The sequence below is a fragment of the Gorilla gorilla genome, chromosome 8, assembly GCF_029281585.2.
Source record: "Gorilla gorilla gorilla isolate KB3781 chromosome 8, NHGRI_mGorGor1-v2.1_pri, whole genome shotgun sequence".
NCBI lineage: Eukaryota > Metazoa > Chordata > Mammalia > Primates > Hominidae > Gorilla > Gorilla gorilla.
The window spans coordinates 123,124,779-123,144,060 of NC_073232.2; positions in this window are offsets into that span (position 1 = coordinate 123,124,779).

Genomic DNA, 19,282 nt, shown 5'->3' on the forward strand with positions numbered 1-19,282 from the left:
GTTTCACAATCAAGTAACCTGGTTATTTTATTAACCCCTGTTTTCCCCAACTATTTCACCATGCAATCATTTTAATTCAAGAAATATTTGTAATGTACCATGGAACACTGAGCTTTAGCAAATGCTCTTAAACACCATTACAAACTTCATGACAGCAGAGACTGTCTTATTTTCTGCAGTGTGCAGTATGCTCATGGCCTGATATGGTGCCTGACACATGAGAGACCCTTGAAAAATTTGTTGAATAGATTAATGAATCCATGAATGATTGATGCTTTCACAAGTATCTGATCTCCTTAGTATTCTCTATATTTACAAAAGGTGAGGTCCTTGTGGTGCATTATTTATGTCATTTCGCCAACACTGAACTCTGTGCTGTGGTCAGTTGTCTTCCCAAAATGATATGTTTTTCAGGATGCAATGAGATTTTACCCATTTGATTATGTTCCCTCCGTGAGCGGGGCTGGGCAAGCACAACTGTTTCCCATTACCCAGCCTCTCTGAGGCCGCCCTTCTTCTGTGGTTTGAGGTGGAGAAGCGGCACAGGCAAGCCCTTCCCAGCGGTTTTTGTGTGGTTGACAGAGAGCTGATGCCAGCTTTGGAAAAGGAAAGGCCTTTAGCAGCTCTGACTCTGCTCAGTTGGGAAATAACGAAGCCCCTGGGACCTATTCTCTGGAGTTGTCAGGCTCAGACTTGTGTTTCCTTCTTTGAGAAGGAAGGGGCACCAAGAACAGGAGTGAAAGTGTCTTGGAAACCCCAAGGTTTTAGAAAATGCAGGACTTGGGAGATTGAGGCCAGAAAGAGAGAGAGCGAGCGAGAGAGAGAATGAGAGTACTCTCTAGTATCCTCAAGTGCAGGGGCTGACAAACTACAGCCTGAAGCCAAATCCAGCCCACTGTCTGTTTTTGTGCTGCCCTCAAGCTAAGAATCAATAAAAAAATTAAAAGAATATTTTATGACATATGCGAATTATATGAAAATCAAATATGAAATACATAAAATCTCTTTACACATCAGCATTAACAGATGAACATTTGCAATTGATTTTAATGATAGAATACTTTGAGCCCCAACTAAGGAAAATGCTATTTATGAAAAAAGAATTTTAATCTTCTTATTAGGAGATGTGTTTTATCTAAAAATTGTACTCATTATTATATTTTGAACTTCACTAATAAAAATACCATAGGAATTTGTTTTCTCTTCTGCTTTTTAAGTACCTATATCATAGCCTCGATTTTGCCACTTGCCTGGGAATCCCAGATTTGTTTTGAGACAGAGTCTCACTCTGTTGCCAAGGTTGGAGTGCTGTGGTGCCATCAGGCTTATTACCCTGCCAGGCTCAAGCAATCCTCCCACCTCAGCCTCCCAAATAGCTGGACTATAGGTACTTGCCACCATGCCCAGCTGATTTTTAATTTATTTTGTAGGGGCGAGGTCTTACTATGTTGCCCAGATGTACTAGCTGATTGCTTACAGAAAATGTCTGCCAATCCCCGCTCAAGTGGATTATCTGCAATGACTTAAGCTGTTTTATATGGCAGGGGAAAAGGGAGCCTAAGTAGATTTTTCCTATATTCATTTAGTCACCAGGTTCTTCTAGGAGTCTTCTATGGTCCTGAGTGTGCAATTGGTGAATAAAGCGGACACATGGACATGGTCACTGTCCTCAGGGACTTTACTATCCAGAGGCAGGTCACTGGAAATTGATCAGCCTGCATGTACATGTCGATAGGATGATGAGTCAAAGTGAACCCTGACAGCTTTGGAATTTGAAGTGTGTCAGCTGGTCAGTGAGTCACATTGCCCAGGGCACGGCTACCTAGAAGTGCTCTGTGTGAAACCTTCCGGGAGGAAGGATCAGGTGAGTGCCATGAGACCAGCAGAGGAGAAGCCAAGTCCAGGAATGTCAACCAGGATAGGGCTGCTCTGTCATATTGATTCAGGCAGTTGGTCAGAGAGTTAGGCAAAAGCAGCACCAGCACATGAAAAACAAGGTGGAGAGCGACATCCCAGGGCAAAGCTGCCTGCTAAGGCCTTCTTCACATTTTCTGTCTAGGGTAGCTAATGAGATGCCTTAGCCTCTAAGAGCTCAAGACTCCTGAGCACAGCAAGGGTGCAGGGATGGTCCTCTCAGGAGGCTAAGTACTTCTTTGTAGCTTTGTTTCATTTATAACTTTGTTTCATTTCTTTGTTTCATTTGTAACTTCGTTTCATTTCTTCAGATTAGAAATTTTTCTTTCCTTATGGCTGCAGCCTTAAGAGGAGTCCACAGTAATTGCCTTTTGTCCTCTCAGAAAATCTGTGGATAAGACAACAGGCACATCATCTTTCTCACAACTCACCACTGAGGAAATGGTACAGAGAGGAAGAAAAAAAGCATCCCAGAAAGGCAATCTAGATCACTCAATGACCACCGCCTAGCACCTCCAGGAACAGAGGCAAAAGTTGAAAGCAGGGTGTGTCCCCAGGACATCCCTGCAACTCACCCTTTCTCCTCTGCTTCCAGAAACATCCAAGCAATGCTTCTAGGGCTAGTCATAGACTTAATCTTGTCTGCCTGGGTCCTTAAGATCCCAGATAGAATCCTGTAAGCTATTCTTGCTAACCCTATACCTCGGGAGCAGCCTAGCAATGTGAAATGAACATGGGCTTTGGGGCTGAATGAACCTCACCCAGAGCCTGGTTCTGCTACTCAGTAGCTCCATTATTTGACCTTGGCAATGACATTCTATAAGCCTCAGTAAATTTACATACAAAGCAGAGAGAATACTTTCACCTATAAAAAATGCATGTAAAGAGAAGGGTGTTCTTCCTCACCAATCCAATACCCTTCCCAGACTTGTATTAATAATACTTTGGTTCAAATGCCTCCAGATTTTCCCTAGGCTTATACTGACACAAATATGTATAGATATAGATACACATGCATATTTTCACAAGCTACATATTACTGTACATATTGATCTGACACTTGCTTTGTTTCTATTCAACAATATGTGTATATCATTTCAAGTCAACACAGATAAAATATTGTACTATTCAGTGACTGTATAATATTCCCTAATATGGATAAATGATAATTAACACAACCTACTGATGGATGTTTTTCTTGGTTTAAATGTTTTTCTATTACAAATCTTGTTGCAATGGATGTGCAGGTTTATGAATCTGTGTTATTATTTCTGTAAGACAGAGTAGTGAACATGGGGTTGCTGGGTCAAAAAGGACACACATTTAACATTTTAGTAGATTCTATGAAATCACCTTCCTCCCAAAGTTGTGCCAGTCTACACTTGCATTAGCAGTGTGTGAGAGAACTCCAGATATCCTTGCAAGCACTCTGTACTATCAAGTTTTTAATTATTGCATTTCCCTGACAACAGAGAACATCTTTTTATGTTTATGGGCCATTTGCCTTTCTTCTGTGAATTCTTTGTTTATATTTCTTTCCTATTTATCTATTTGGATGTTTGAGTTGTTCTTACTTATAGGCACTTTTTGTACATTAAGCATAGACATCTGTTGGCAGAGAGAAAAGACACTGTGTTTTGAAGCTCCCAGGGGTGAGTATCAGGGTCTGAAGCAGGTACTGAAGTGCCAGAGGTCTGTGTTTGATATTAGGAATATTAATCTTTCATGTTTTAAGTGTTGCAAATATTTTACCTAGGTCTATCTTTTTTTAAACTTTGTGCTGTCTTTCATCATGTAGAAGTTTAAAATGTTTCAATATTCAAATCTATAATAGTTTTCTTCATGGCTTCTGGGTTTCCTGTCTTGTGTAAGCAGTCTCCCCATGCTGATGTTATGAAATTATTTTCCTCTGTTTGCTTATAATACTTTTATGGCTCCATATATTTATAATTGCATCTTTAGTATTTCAGAAATCTACATTTGGAATAGATGAAGAATTTATATTCTCAGCATACAGGATGTGTTTCTGAGGTTGTCTTCTCTCATCACTCTAAATGCACCAGGGGTGCTCATTTTTGAGTAAAAGAGGTCAATATCAAATATGATCCCATTATTGTACTCACTTATATAAACAATTCTACAATTTGTTAATATTGCTTATTAACTAGAATGTTAATACTGGTTATTTCTATGTGATGGGTTGCAGATATCAACTTTTTCATCTTATCACCTATATTTTCTTTTTCTACATAAACAATTATGATTTGTGTAGTGAAATGTATTTAAAGAAAAAGGTGTCAGGAGGGCTGCTATTCAGTCAATATCTCATATTGGGCAGCCACCTTGGTGGCCTTGAAAAGCACCAGACCGTAAGCTCCTTGAGGGCAGCCCCATGCTTCTTGGGTGCCTCTCCTTATCCCAGGGCACAGTGAGTCCCAGACAGAGGTGTGTAGCTCAATGGGTTGCATTTCTCTACAAGCCCACAATGTTTACCCCGATGTGAAGATAACAGCTCCACTCACTGAACAAAGACATTTCTTCTGATTGCAAATTTTATTTCCCAATTCCCCCTTTTAGCGCCTCCCACAGTGGGTGTGGCATCTGTGTTGGGAAAAGTTCACACTCTAAATACAAGTGAAGGCAAAATGAATTTACATTCCAGGCCAACTCATCAACAAGCATGTTTGTTAGTATCATTTCTAAGTAGTCTTCAAGAATAATTCAACACCAGCCGGGCATGGTGGCTCACGCCTGTAATCCCAGCACTTTGGGAGGCCAAGGCCAGTGGATAACCTGAGGTCAGGAGTTCGAGACCAACCATGGCCGATATGGTGAAACCCTATCTCTACTAAAAGTATAACATTCGCCGGGTGTGTTGGTGCATGCCTGTAATCCCAGCTACTTGGGAGGCTGAGGAAGGAGAATAGCTTGAACCCGGGAGGCAGAGGTTGCAGTGAGCCAAGATCGCACCACTGCACTCTAGCCTGGACGACAATAGCAAAACTCTGTCTCAAAAAAAGAAAGAAAGAAAGAAGAATTCCAGACCAAAGTGACTGCTCCTCACTGTCCTAGTGGTTAATTTGGGTAGTGTTTTATACATTTTCAGTACAATAGCATCTCTATTATTTGATTTGATCCTTGGACAAAACTCTGGCATGCAGAGAACAGGTATAACTGTGTCCTCCAGAGCACTCGTGAAAGAGTTACGTATTTTCCCATATATGAAATTTCAAGATATTGAAAAGTTTCCCCCTTAAGCACCAAAACTTTATTTACTAGAAACATTTGTAAGAAAATTTTCCTAAAATAACATTCGGTAAAGCCCTGCCTTGTTAAACAGTAGTTACAGAGTACAATCATTTGAAATTTCCTTGGAAAGCCTTTGTAAGCATCAATTGTCATACTAGGCTCCTAGGCAGATGGCTTTGTAGATACTGCCCCGTGTAAATGCCTTTGCCCTAGTACTAAACGGTTCCCATTGCTTTGGAAGATCTTGCTTCTGCCCTACAGTTTTTCTTTCCATTTCCTTGCTCTCTCTCTGCTTTTTTATGTTTCTATCAGCAATCAGTGTGCCTATCTCTAGCAGCTGAACTTCCTGCTCATCAATTGTTTGTCATCTATGATAGGCTCGGAAGCCAGAAAACCAAGCATATTCTCAACATGTAAACCAAGAAAACACAGGCTCCAGGAGGAGCTCTAAGGGATTTTTCTCTGAGTAAAGGGGATAGACTGATAAGAGAGGTAATTTCTTCTGCTCGTTCACAGGTCTTTCGAGATTTTCTTTGTTTTCACACTGATGTGGTTTTACTGCATTAGCTCCATTTTACGGATGGGGACATGGATGCCAATAAGACAAGATGACTCAGTCAAGGCCACATGGCAAGTGAGTGGGTGTCTTCCTCCATCCATGGCCCTGTCAGTTTTGGCTTGGATGAGCCAAGTGGTAGAAGCGTGACTGGGGCAAAGCTCACCAGCACCTCTCCTGGACTTTTCTTCAGAAGAGAGGGTCAGCAGTAGCCCCTCTGGGAGGTTTAAACAACTCCATGATACACCTGGATCCCTTCTGCTAATGCAGCAGGCCCCTTCATTTCCAGAAATTAGAGCTTGCCAAACAGCTGTGTTTACATTCAGAACCATCGTTTATCGCTGCGGGTCCTGGAAGGGATTGTTCAAGCTTATCTTCTCTAGATAGCAACGTGCTGAGGGTTGCACAATTCTGACCTAGATTGAAATCATCTGCAAAACACCTAGTCCTGAAAACACACACGCACACGTCTCAGGAGACTCAAGGCACTGCAACTCACTGACACATTCTCTCCTCAACAGGCCAACTCTCTCCCATAATCCTGGGACCTGGGCCAAGGCAAGGCGGTACGGCAGCAAAGGCCCCAGGGGACTTTGTTGAGGCAGGACTGTTTCCCTGAGCTGGGTGCCGGCCTCCTGCCCCATGTGCCTCATTCTCTTGTCTTTCATGCAGGGAGACAGCTGGGTGAGAGGGCACAGAGAAGAAAGACAGTAGGCATCATGCTGCAGAAGATTCAGGGCCAGAACAAAGGGCAGCCATTGACAGCTGCACATTTTATGCAAATCTTGAACGGTTTCATCCAGGGAACAAAACCCTTGTGAAAATGGTGGAAAAGGGCCCTTTCCCTTTTAGAAATTCTATGGTCTGACTACTCCAGATGGTAGAAGACTAACAAAAGGCTCCAGCCCCCATGGCTCTGATCTGCCCACTGCCTGGTCAGAAACCTTTAAGAGCTTTCAACAGTTGGCCCTATAAAGTCCAAACTCATTCAAGGCTCTTTATGGACTGGCCACATCTTTAGCTCCCTCCCAGCCCAGAGTCACCCTCTGCCTGCTCTCAACCTTCCTGGTCTTTTATCTGTACCCCTCCTTGTGCATTTATCCCTTTCTACTATGTACAATAGTTGTTTTTATGAGTCTTATCATTCCTGCTGGCCTAGTCTATCAGTTCCTTAAGGGCAGGGCCTATGCTTGTTTATCTTTGTACGTTGAAGCTTTAGTATGGTATGCACTATGGGGTGCCCAATAAAATTTATTGAATTAAACCAGGGACTCTCCCACAGGGATGAACTTACCTTGAGAAAGACATCTAAATTCCTCACTGAACCCAGGAGCAGGAAGGACACCTTCACCCCAGCCTGCATAGGAAGTGTTTCAGATAGTAATCTCAAGGTCATGTGGTCCAACTCTTCTATTTAAGGAGATGAAGAGACTGAGATCCAAGTGCTGGGCTAGGGACAGTAGATGTTATGAGTTTCATCTATAGGTGAGGGAGCTGAGGCTCTGGCAGCAGAAGTCACTTTTTTTTTTTTTTTTTTTTTTTTTTTTTTTTTGTGATGGACTCTTGCTCTGTTGCCCAGGCTGGAGTGCAGTGAAACGATCTCAGCTCACTGTAACCTCCGCCTCCTAGATTCAAGCAATTCTCCTACCTCAGCCTCCTGAGTAGCTGGGATTACAGGCATGCGCCACCACGCTCAGCTAATTTTTGTATTTTTAGTAGAGACAAGGTTTCACCATGTTGGCCAGGCTGGTCTTGAACTCCTGACCTCATGATCCACCTGCCTCAGCCTCCCAAAATGTTGGGATTACAGGCATGAGGCACCGCGCCCGGCTAGAAGCCACTTTCCTAATGTCAGGAAGGTAGAAGGTGGTAGATTTAAAGGGATTTAAAGCAGGGTCTGCCTGACTCAGAAGCTTATTTTCTGTTGTGAAGGAGCCCACCCACAGCCTCAGCCCCTGAACATCCAGCTGCCCTGCTGGTTTCCCAGAACAGGACTCTAGCTGGCCAAGGCCTGGGGCTGGTTGGACACTGAGGTAGGCAGCACCTGGCTTGGGTGCATTTGGAGCTCCGTGGCTGGAGAAGCTGTTTACGAACTCTGCCCATCCAAGGCCTGGCAGCACAGCTACTCCAGCTGGGTCTTTTCACAGAAGGCCTGTCGGGCAGGTCCTAGAACATCACACAGAGCCTTTGTCCAGAAGGCATGGTGTTTTCCATTGAGAAGTTTGCATTGCCTACACTGGCAGGAGGCAAGGGAAGTGGAGACCACCAGCCTTTTGCCAGCAGGAGTCTGCTCCCAGAGGGAAAAGGGGAGGAGAGGGAGCTCGGGCCAAGAAGGACCCAAGTGGAAACTCGAGAGGGAAATGGCCTCGGCAGTATTTAGGGCAGTAGATTGGGAACTCCTTAAGAGCTGGAATTGAGTTTTGTGTTGAAACAGCTCAGGCTAATTTCAAATCTCAAGCCTGCCCTTTACTGCTTGTGAGGCCTTGGGCGATTTTTTTGACCTTTCTGAACTTTAATTTCCTCATTTGTTGTGTGAGGGGGATAATAGCAGTATCTTGCTGGATGTGATGAGGATCAGAGACCAAGGAGTATGCAGGCACACAGCAGTCACTCAATAAATGGTGGAGTCCACATACATTTTTGTAAGCATTCCTTCGTTTCTGGATTTATGAACTGATAAAAGGCCAGGGCTGCAGAGGACACCCAGGCAATGGTGTCACGTGACTGTTAACTGAGAAAAGGAAACGAAATTACCAGGAGTAAACCCACATTTAGAGGAACTTTGGCCCAGAAACAGCTGGGGGTAAGGCAATCTGTTTCTAGTTAGGAAGCAGCCAATGGAAGAACTGTGAAATTCTTCAGTTGTTGCTAGAGCTGTTGCTTCATAAATGTTCTAAACTTAGCATGTGTATGGGGGTGTGTGTGTATCTATGTGGTGTGTATGGGGGTCTATGTGTGGTGTATGACATGTATGTATGTGTGTGGTGTATGGCATGTATGTATATGTATGTGTGATGTATGTGTATTATTGTATATATGTATGTGGTGTACATGCTTCTCTATGGTAAGATTGTGGAAGCCTTGTCTTTCTCACCTTCAGCAGTGCTCAATAGTACAGGAAGGAAAGACACATATTTATTTTAGAAATGCTTGATCCTTTAGTATATGTTTTTTCTTTAATTCTCCCGATGGCTCTCAGACAAGGAAAGTAAGGCTCAGAGAGGCTTCTTGTTTAAACTCAACCTGCTGGTTAGTGCCAGAGGTCCACCCTGGGCTTAGATCTGCTTGACAACAGTAGGCATTGTTGGCTTGACTCCTAAAAGAAGAAAGCCACAAAAGCAAATACAGTCGGTGTTTTGTTCTATGGTCTGCCCTTCAGGCAACTTTTCTCGTGGTATGTCACCTAGGTACCTGTGTTCTGTTCTGGCTCTCAGACTTGCAACTTCCTGCACAGCACGTTGTCACTCTGGTTTTATTTTTGTCAGCTCTTCCTCTGAACCAGGCCTCACCCCAGAGAAGCAGACTCAGGGAGGGCGGGAACAGCTCTGGGGCTATTGGGCCTAGCCCCTGGGCTGATGTAGAAGCATCAGTTCTGCCTCAGGCTGGGACAGCTGGAGTGTCAGCCTGCGCGTTCTGCCTGGGATCCAGCATGGCTGCGGTCCCTGGAGGGCTTCAGCTTCCCGCGATTCCTGGGAGGCCTCTACAGATGGCCACAGTTCACCTTCTGGCAAATTCACAGCAAACTCAAGCATGAGCTGCAAGTGCTGAGGGCAGCTTATTGCAGTTCATTCTCCTGAGTAACTCCACTCACACCTAGCAAATGACAGGTAGGCATCTGCCGGGCTAAACCAGGAAGTAAAACTCTGTGGGCAGCCTCAGACAGGCTCTTGTACAGAAAATAGAAATCTTATTTCTGTTATGTTTCACCAAACATTTATTGACAACCACCTACCTACAATAAGCCTGATGCAGGGGCAAGGTTTTTGCCTTTCAGAAGGCCACAGTCCAGTGGAGAATTGATGTCAAAACAAAGAGCTGAGCTTGGGGAGCAGCATGATAACAGATAGGCATATCATGGCAGGAATGGAGGAAAAGGCTCTTCACTCTGCCCTGGCCTGGGGAAAACTTCTCATGGGAAGCATTACTTTACCTAAGCCTGAAGGATCAGTTAGATTTCAATAAGTAAAAATAATATTGAAAGCTATTAAAGTATTATTATTATTTATTAGATACTTGCAATATGTCAAACATCCTACTAAGTACTTTACAAACATTATTTCATTTAATTTGAATAACATCCCTAATTCAACAGATACTGTAATTATCCCCATTTTACAGGTGAGGAAACTGAGGATCAGAAAATGTGAAATAACTCACTCAAAACTAGGAAACAGAAGAACAAGTAGTCAAACCAACTTCTGCAGATTCCAGAGCCCAGGCTTTTATGCTTTTTAATATGTTCAAAAAATATAATAATATAAATAGGTAAATGTCTTGTTCCCCTCCTGGCATCTCCTGCTGGTCTCTGTATCTCCCATACACACCAACTGCCTACTGCCCTTATAGATGTAAACAGTTACATAGGTTTTTTATATGTTATTCAGTGTTTATGTCAATATAAATGAGTCTGAATAAATATTCTTATTTACCCCTCTTTCTTATTCAGAAGTGGCATATATTAACACTGATTTGTACTTAATGTAGTCTTGGAGAGCTTTTTATTGGAGTATACAGCAATCGTCCTCATTCTTTTGCACAGTTGTATAGTACTCCATTTGCTGAGCCCAGGCTTTCAAACACAAGGCAAAGTTCAGCTGGAAACATATAGGTAGGCTTTGCTAAACTGTCTAAATTTCATGAGGCACCAAGGAGCAAAGGGGTAATGATATGGATTTATTTTTAGAAGATTCCTTATATTAGGTAGGAAGATGCACACAGCACAGCCTGCCTAAACATGTAGCCCCACCTCAGTACAAAGACATGATGTACTGCCACAGTGGTGGCTGGAGAAAAGCCCTTCCATGGAACAAGTTCCGACTTATCTCTGGCCCTGTTGCCTGCAGCCCTGCGGCCTCTGCTTTTTAAGATGTCTTCCCCATGATCTGCCTGTGGAAATTTTACGGAACTTCCTGTGCCTAGGATGCAGAAAGCACATGTAGTCTTAATGTGTCACCCCGGGCTACTTCTCTGGGTGACGCATTAAGACAACTTATAATAATTGTGCAAGAGCTCGAGACGCTTCACAGGTGGTACTTAAAGTATTCCCAGGCCTCTAGTATTCCCTGGGAAAGCTTGCTGTCAGGGCTGTTACTGACTCAAATGCCTTTGAAGGTAAGCTGGAGTCAGCACTCCTTTTCTCTGAGAGAGGGGGTTCTCCCAAAGAGTAACAATACCTGTGGTAATAACTTTGGTTCTTTGAAAAGAGGAGTTTTCTCTTTAAGGTTATGTGATCACAGTTGCTAAAACCTTGGTGGCTTCAAAGAGGTTGTGTAGTTTCCAAAAATACAGCCCCATCAAATGCACATGGCCACCAGTCAGCTGCCTTTGTGTTTGCTGAGTTCTATGGCTATGGACCTACCACACATATTCATCACAGTGAATAAAGCTGACCCAGCTTTACAGCACTGGTTACATTTTGTTCTGGTGCCTCGATGTTTGCCTTATCTCTCCAAAGAGTTCTTAAGAGAAGGTAGCTTATAAGTGAAATCATTGCACCACACAGTCTCCTGGAAGAAAATATGCATAATCGTGGACAATGGCTGTAAGCAGAATCTTAGACCAGATCTCAGCCATCTCACAGATCATATTGGATAGATTACAGCTCCAGAAAGAATCTGGGAAACGTTTTAAGTTCTACACCCTCGGGGCAATCAAATTACTCAAGGTCATACTTCCAATTAGTAGCACAACTAGGATTGGAATCCAAACCTCTTGCCTTCTTGTCCAGATCTCAGTCCATTAAATGTGTTTTCCAATATGTATTCCATAAGACGTTAATAGACACTATGTACAAAAGGGTGTTATGGTCAGATAAGAACAGCAAACATGGGGTTAAAGAAAATTGAATGGGTTACTTATGACAGAACTTCTCAGAGCCTTTAAAACACCATTATTTATTGTGATTTTCTAAGAGGGAAGATGATTAGCAGTTTTCCTAAACTTACTTCATCCTAAAACCCTTTTGTGGTAGAACATCTGTGGAGCATATTTTGAGAGACACCATGTAATGCTTCCTCTCTTAAATAAGTTCAAGAGTTTTTTAAAGATACACTCATGGGTAATGGGGCTGACTTTTGTTTAGGAAATGTTGGGAGGTTTGGCTTATATTTTTGGCCCACTGAAGTCACCATAATGGGAGGTAGGTGCCAGATCTGACTGGACTGACTATGGGGTGTTCCAAGATGGCAATTCATCTCTTTTTAGGACCACTGCTGTCTTAAAAACCAATTTTGTTTTGTTTTCCTATTGTTACTTTGAAGTACTTTGACTCTGCGCTTGGTTTGACATACAGAGGAAAGGTAAGTCTGGTGGCCTCTCTTGATGAAATACTGTTGTGTCAAACCCCTATCTACTCCAATGGGGATAGCACCAGGATCAAGAGGCAGAAGAAGAGACCCAGAGCCAGCAAATAAGACATGGGGTTTGGCTGGGGGCTTACATACAGGAGACAGAGTCCAGTGATGGTGGGCTGGACAAGATAACTGCAAAGTGCAGTGGTGGCCGGCTGGACAGAAGAACCACAACTGCTTGCAAAAGGCATGCAGTTTACATGTCATTTTCACTTAGCATCCTTTCCTTAATAACCTCCACCTGGCAACCTTCACTCAACCCAAAACTCAAGGCCTCAAGCTGCTGTACAGCCCATGTTTCACACGATGGTCTGGGGGCTTGGATGTTCCTGACAGACAAGGAACGAATCTCCTGGTTGGCCACTCCCAGATTCCCTAGCTCAGAACACACATTCAGGTGCATTTGTCATACAAGTTCATTCTCAGGGTATGCTTTAGTTATTGCTATCAGATGCATTTACCATACAAACACCCAATCTGAAAATGGGCCCAAACGTAATAACATGTAATAACATAAATGTAGAAACATATTCCAGATGTTCTTGATCTTTTCTGGGACATGATTCTCTTGGGGGCCTTTTGGCAAAAACTTATTGACCCATTGTGGCATCAAATGCATATTCATAATAAAACTTGCATAAAATTTTAGGGTGTTCTTGCACCCTCTGAAGCCAACCAATAAATCACTGGGCTAGATTTACTGTCCTCAAAGAGAGCTCTCTGAAAACAAAACATATCATAGACCTATGTAACACAAGAAACGATAGTAAGACTCTCAGTTGTCCCCTGAGCAGTTATTTTTTTTCTTTCTTTTGAACTCTTGGTTCTTGGAGGGTGGCCTGTTGCTTGCTAGTTCCTGTTTTGATGTTGGCTTTGTCAATTGTGCTGAATGACTGTCAATCATGTTACTTCAATTGCAGTACTTGGGGACTTCCTGGAGCTGTTGTTTACAAATGCCAGTCCTAGTTTTTCTTTCTGAATGCTGTACTCCTAGCTTTTTGGAAAGAAAAAAAAAACAGGGCAGAAGGACAAGACACATGCAGAGAACCATATGGAAAAGGAAGGCAGCTGTTGGCTGTGGAATGAGGTCCTATGGCTCTGTCTGTGTCTTGCCAGGAGCTGCACCACTTCTGTCTGGGCCTTGGTTTGCTCATTTGTTATCTGAGCAAGTTGTCCTCACCAGGTCATCTCCTGGGACTTTATTCTTTTCTCTGACTTTCTACGGGGCTAGCTTCATTTTTATTATAAACATTTAATAACAAAAAGCAACATCTTTCTTGGGTTTCCCTTGTTCTTCTCTTGCCACTACTTTTATTTATTTATTTTTGCTCAAAATAAATAGAGGTTCGATTAGTTCCATTAATTAACTTCTACCCAGCATTTGTCTCTTCAGCCACCCCCCTTCCTCAACCCTGCCTTACCCCTGCCCTTCTCTAGCCTTCTCTGTTTGTACTTCCTGATAGATTTGGCTGTCTTAATCACAACCCAAGATCATTCATTTCGTTTATTTTCCAGAATGAAAAGTTCCTCATTTCTATACCAGGCTCTCTGGGCCCTACCTCCTTGTCTGGGAAGCAAGCCGACACTGCAGACATAGAGGGGAGGGGGGCATGATGGCAGCTATGTGCACTCAGGGCAGCTGGAGAAAAGAGGATTAATTCTGAGACATGTGAAGCCTAGCCCAGGATCCAGTGTTCCAGAAGAATGCAAATAAAGCCCTGAGAGATACAACTGGAGGAGCACTTCTCTACCCTGACTCAACACTATTAAATGCAGGGCGTGGCAGTTATAATAAATGCTGAAAAGCATTGGGTGGAATGGTCTGTGTTTGTAAAAGTCTAATGAACTGGAGTTTGCAAAGGCTTAGAACTTAGGCCAAGTATAGGAGATGTGGTAAAATTTGTGTTTTGGCGGGGGATATGGTGCGGGAAAGATTTCTTGCTGGAGTTCCTCAATGTTAATGGAGCTTTTTTTCTAAATCTCTAAGGTGGTAGGAGTGATTTGAGGGGGGAAAACCCCATAAAAGACAAATGTACTAAGAAAACCTTTCGAAACCTGAATTGAGGAAATAAAATCTTAGTAGTCGTTCAATTTTTCTTGGTACATAACCACAGTAAAATATTGCATCTATTTTTTGAACTATGCTTCACATTACTCTGTGCTTGCTTTTTACCCCAGGAAAGACATGCTAGAAATGCCCCTTGAAGGGTTTCTAAACGTTGTACAACACTTACTACCCTTTCCCTCTTCCCCACTTTCAGGCCCCTGAGATGGATTCATCTGATACCAGGAGCCTCTAGGACCCAGAAATTTAACTGTCAATCAAGAGGCATGTGAGCGAAAGTCCAGCCCAGCCTGGGTGCCAGAAGGTCTGGATTCCCGGTCTGCACATTCCCTACAACGCTGGGCAGAGATCTCATACGTACTTCTGGCTCAGCTACTAACTGAGCTGTGTGGCTTTAGGTGACCCACTTAACTTTTCTGGGTCTGTTTCTCCATTTGTAAAATAAAAGGTTTGGACTAGGGAATCCCCAAATTTCCTTTCAGTATAAAAGTTCCATGATTACCAGTGACCTGCTCAAGGTTCATTATTTCCCTCATGTTTAAAGCACAGAATCTTGTCCACTTCATAGGGAGGTGGTGAAAGTCTATGCAAATGTGCTCAGTAAATCTTAGGGCAACACAAATGTCAGCTATCATCATTATTATAAGAATTCTTTATGCAGCTCTTTCTTCAGAACATGTTTGATATCTTTTACCATTTGTGCTAAAGTGCAATTTTTGCCTTACAGAAATTCTCAAAATTCAGGCTTTGGTTTGGCAAAAGGAGACAAGGCGTCAGTACAGGTAGATGAAGTTGCTGCAAATGACAGCAGCATCTAAAATTTCTTAGGAAGGAAGTGGGCTAAGACCTACCCTTAGTCCCCAGAAAGACAAATTCTTCTCAATTTCATTTAGGGGCATGAACATTTCTTATTAAGAAACAGAACTCTCAGATGAGGCTTTACCCTCAGAATGAAAAGGCCTTGCAGAGTTCCAAAGGCATTAATAGTAAATCTAGGTGCTTATCTTTTGCCTTCAACTGTGCTTTTTCAAGTACTTTACCCAAATTAACTCATTAGTGCCCCTAAACCCACACCAGCCATCACTTTGCCTTTGGGATGGAGGGAGGTGATATTATCTGAGTTTTGCATTAGGAGAAAGCCCCTGGGTTGACAGTCCCTCTGTCCATATCTGGTGGAATCCTCTCCTGCCAACAGTGGCAAACTCCTTTGTTTGTTTGTTTTGAGGTGGAGTCTGTCTCTGTCACCCAGGTTGGAGTGCGGTGGCGGGATCTCAGCTCACTGCAACCTTCGCCTCCTAGGTTCAAGAGATTCTCCTGCCTCAGTCTCCTGAATAGCTGGGACTACAGGCATGCACCACCACGCCCAGCTAATTTTTTTTGTATTTTTGGTAGAGATGGGGTTTCACCGTGTTGGTCAGGCTGGTCTCAAACTCCTGGCCTCAAGTGATCCGCCCACCTTGGCCTCCTAAAGTGCTGGGATTACAGGCATGAGCTACCGCACCCGGCCAGCAAACTTTCTTATCTCTTGTTCTCCATTCCCAGGACTCCCATGGTACCAACTCAGTACCTTGCTCAGCATCCCAGGGTGTTAGAACAGAATGGCTGCTTATGGACTCCCTGCAATGGGCACCTCCTTCTTTTACAGCACAGAAAATCGAAGCATTCAATTCACTCAAGGAGAGGAAGTGAAACACCCAAAGCAACACAGCTAGTTAGGGACAGGGTCACTACCTTGTCTTAAGAGGCGAAAAATAGGAACTATCTCCCACCCTCTCCCCTGACAAAACCAAACACTCTTTGCGCCCCTCGAAGTATCTCAATACTGCTTAAGCCCGAGGAGTACGGGGAAGATGAAGTATGTAACATTTATCTACTCACACAGCACAGAGTTTCTGTTGCCACCTCTGAGCAGCTGTCTTGTTCTGGGCAACTGTGATCTCCCTTCCTCTCCTAAGCTCTTGGAATGAATCTTTCTTAAGGGAAATGGAAGTTGCAATTCCATTATTCTGTATAGAGTGAGTTAAGGGGAAGGCCTCTCTCCTTTTCTGTCATCTAATAGCTAAATTAACATAAGCCCATAGGCACAGGGATTCAGGTAACAGAAACCTAGTTTGTGACAATTACAACGTGAAATGAAAACGTACATTGTGGCCCAGAAGCCCGGGCAGCTCTAGGCTTCAGATATTACCTACCCTAAAGTAGTATAATGCCTTTTACCAAGAACACAGCTGAATCAACTGTGCTTTTCATAGAACAGGCACACACTAAAATATTTGTGGATTGATTTGGTAGGCAAAAATTCTTGGCACTTGGATATTTCTCCATTTTCAGCTTATTCTTAAAAAATTTTTTTCTGTTAAATGTTTAGCTGCAAAGGCACAGGTGACTAGTGTTCAACACAGCTGGAAGGAATGTTGGTGACAGTGGCTGTCATCTATATTTCCCAAGTTGGTTTCTAAGTAACACTGCTTCTGGGGTATCTTGAGAAAAAAAGGTTCTGTGTTCAAACAAGGTAGGAAACATTACTAATCTTCCTACCTTGGTCTCCCAAGACACTAAAGGCACATAGCTTATTAAAAACACTGAGAAGGCTGGGCACGGTGGCTCATGCCTGTAACCCCAGCACTTTGGGAGGCCGAGGAGGGCAGATCACTTGAGATCAGGGGTTCGAGACCAGCCTGGCCAACATGGTGAAACCTCAACTCTACTACAAATATAAATATTAGCCAGGCGTGGTGGCAGGCGCCTATAATCCCAGTTACTGGGGAGGCTGAGGCAGGAGAATCACTTGAATCCAGGAGGCAGAGGTTGCAGCGAGTCAAAATAGTGCCATTACACTCCAAACTGGGCGACAAGAGCAAAACTTCATCTCAAAAAACAAACAAACAAACAAACACTGAGAAGAGTTGTGGGTAAAGAAACAGTTTTATCTTTGTTTAAACGAGTTATTTCCAAGACCATTTGACCATGGAACAATCCCTCCCACATTTTTTTTTTTGCATGGTATCTATTAAAGTTCCACAAAATTCATGTTCTTTGGAAAATAACTTGGGAATTACTGATTGAGCCCAATTTCTGCATTTTATTGGTAAAGAAAAAGGTCCTGAGGGGCTGAAGTTCTTACAGGAAGTTAGTGGGGGAGGTAGGACGACAACCCTATTTCCTGAGTGTCTGGCCCAACCTTGTCAACCACACGCAAATACGGCAGCATTCTCAAAGGTGGGTTCTGGGATCCCCGCCATCATGGGTACTACTTGAGATGATACGCAAAAAGGACATGAACGTTTTCCTCCCTAATGGGTCCTTTGGGGGCAATTTGCTAAAACATAACAGGTTGTTTTAGATGCTTCTTAAAATTGGTAATCATATCCCATTCTTTCTTTATCTCATAGATCTCGGGATGCCTACCCAACACAGCCTGATTATGCTATATGTGCTTAGTAAGTACATTCAATGAATGACTAAATGAAAGACAGGGAGGAAGAAGTAAACGGTCCAGAACTGAAAGGGATGAGAAGAGAAAAAATGTGGAGAAAGAGAAGGATGGGTAACAAAGGAGCCAGCAGTCACTGATCAGTAGAGTATAGGTGAGAGAGGGGAAAGGAGACAGCTGCAGATAATGGAAAATAACAAAACAAAACTGAGGTCTGGGAAGCTCCGATTTTAAAAAGTGAACATGAGTTATGAGACTAATTCAGATACTGGCCACGCCAGGAGGCCCCCGCCCAGGAGATGAGGGTGACCACCAACTGCTGAGAATCTTTGTAAACTCAAATCAAGGTGTATTTATTGCACAGGCACAATAAATGAACAAGGCATCTTAAGTACTACAATAACAGGTGAGTGGGTCAGGCACAGTGGCTCACGCCTGTAATCCCAGCACTTTGGGAGGCCGAGGCAGGCAGATCCCTTGAGCTCAGGAGTTCAAGAGAAGCCTGGGCAACATGGCAAAACCCCGTCTCTACTAAAAATACAAAAAACTAGCTGGGTGTGGTGGCACAGGCCTGTAGTCTCAGCTACTTGGAAAGCTGAGGTGGGAGGATGGCTTGACCCCAACAGGTTGAGGCTGCAGTGAGCCAAGATTGCACCACTGCTCTCCAGCCTGGGCAACAGGGCAAGACCCTGTCTCAAAACAACAACAACAAAATCACAGATGAGTAAGACACAGGTCTTTCCCTAAACAAGGTTACAGTCTAATGGGCAGAAGGGCTAGGACAGGGACTCAAATGAAATAATGCCAGGTAGAATGTGATCAGTGCCTCTGGAGGTGTGGCAAGCCAATACTGTGAGGAATCAGGGGCAGGAAGGTCATATCAAATCACGAGGCTCCAGAAAAACTACCAGGGTCCAGGAATGGTGGCTCACGCTTGTAATCTCAACGCTTTGGGAGGCAGAGGTGGGCTGATTGCTTGAGCCCAGGAGTTCAAGACCAGCCTGGACAACATGATGAAACCCCGTGTGTACAGAAAATACAAAAATTAGCTGGGCATAGTGAGCGGCGCCTGCAGTCCCAGTTACTCAGGAGGCTGAGGTGAGAGGATCGCTTGAGCTAGGGAGGCTGACGGAGGTCGAGGCAGCAGTGAGCTGTGATCATGCCACTGCCTTCTCCTGGGCTAAAGGGCAAGCCCCTGCCTCAACTAAATAAAACAACAACAACAAAATAAAAAACTACCAGGAAGGGCCATGAGGCACAGAAGGATTGCATCAGGCAGAGATAGGAGATGAGAAGAGAGACATTTCAAGGTGATATATAAAGAACTACCAGGGGGTGAGGAAGCATATGGGGAGATGTGTGGAGACACAGCCTGAAAGTCTTGAAGTCACATCAAAGAGCCTTGAATGACCGACCGAGGCGCTGACACTCAAGAGAGGCAATGGGAAGCCAGTGAAGGTTTGTGTGTGTGTGTGTGTGTGCGTGTGTGTGCAGAG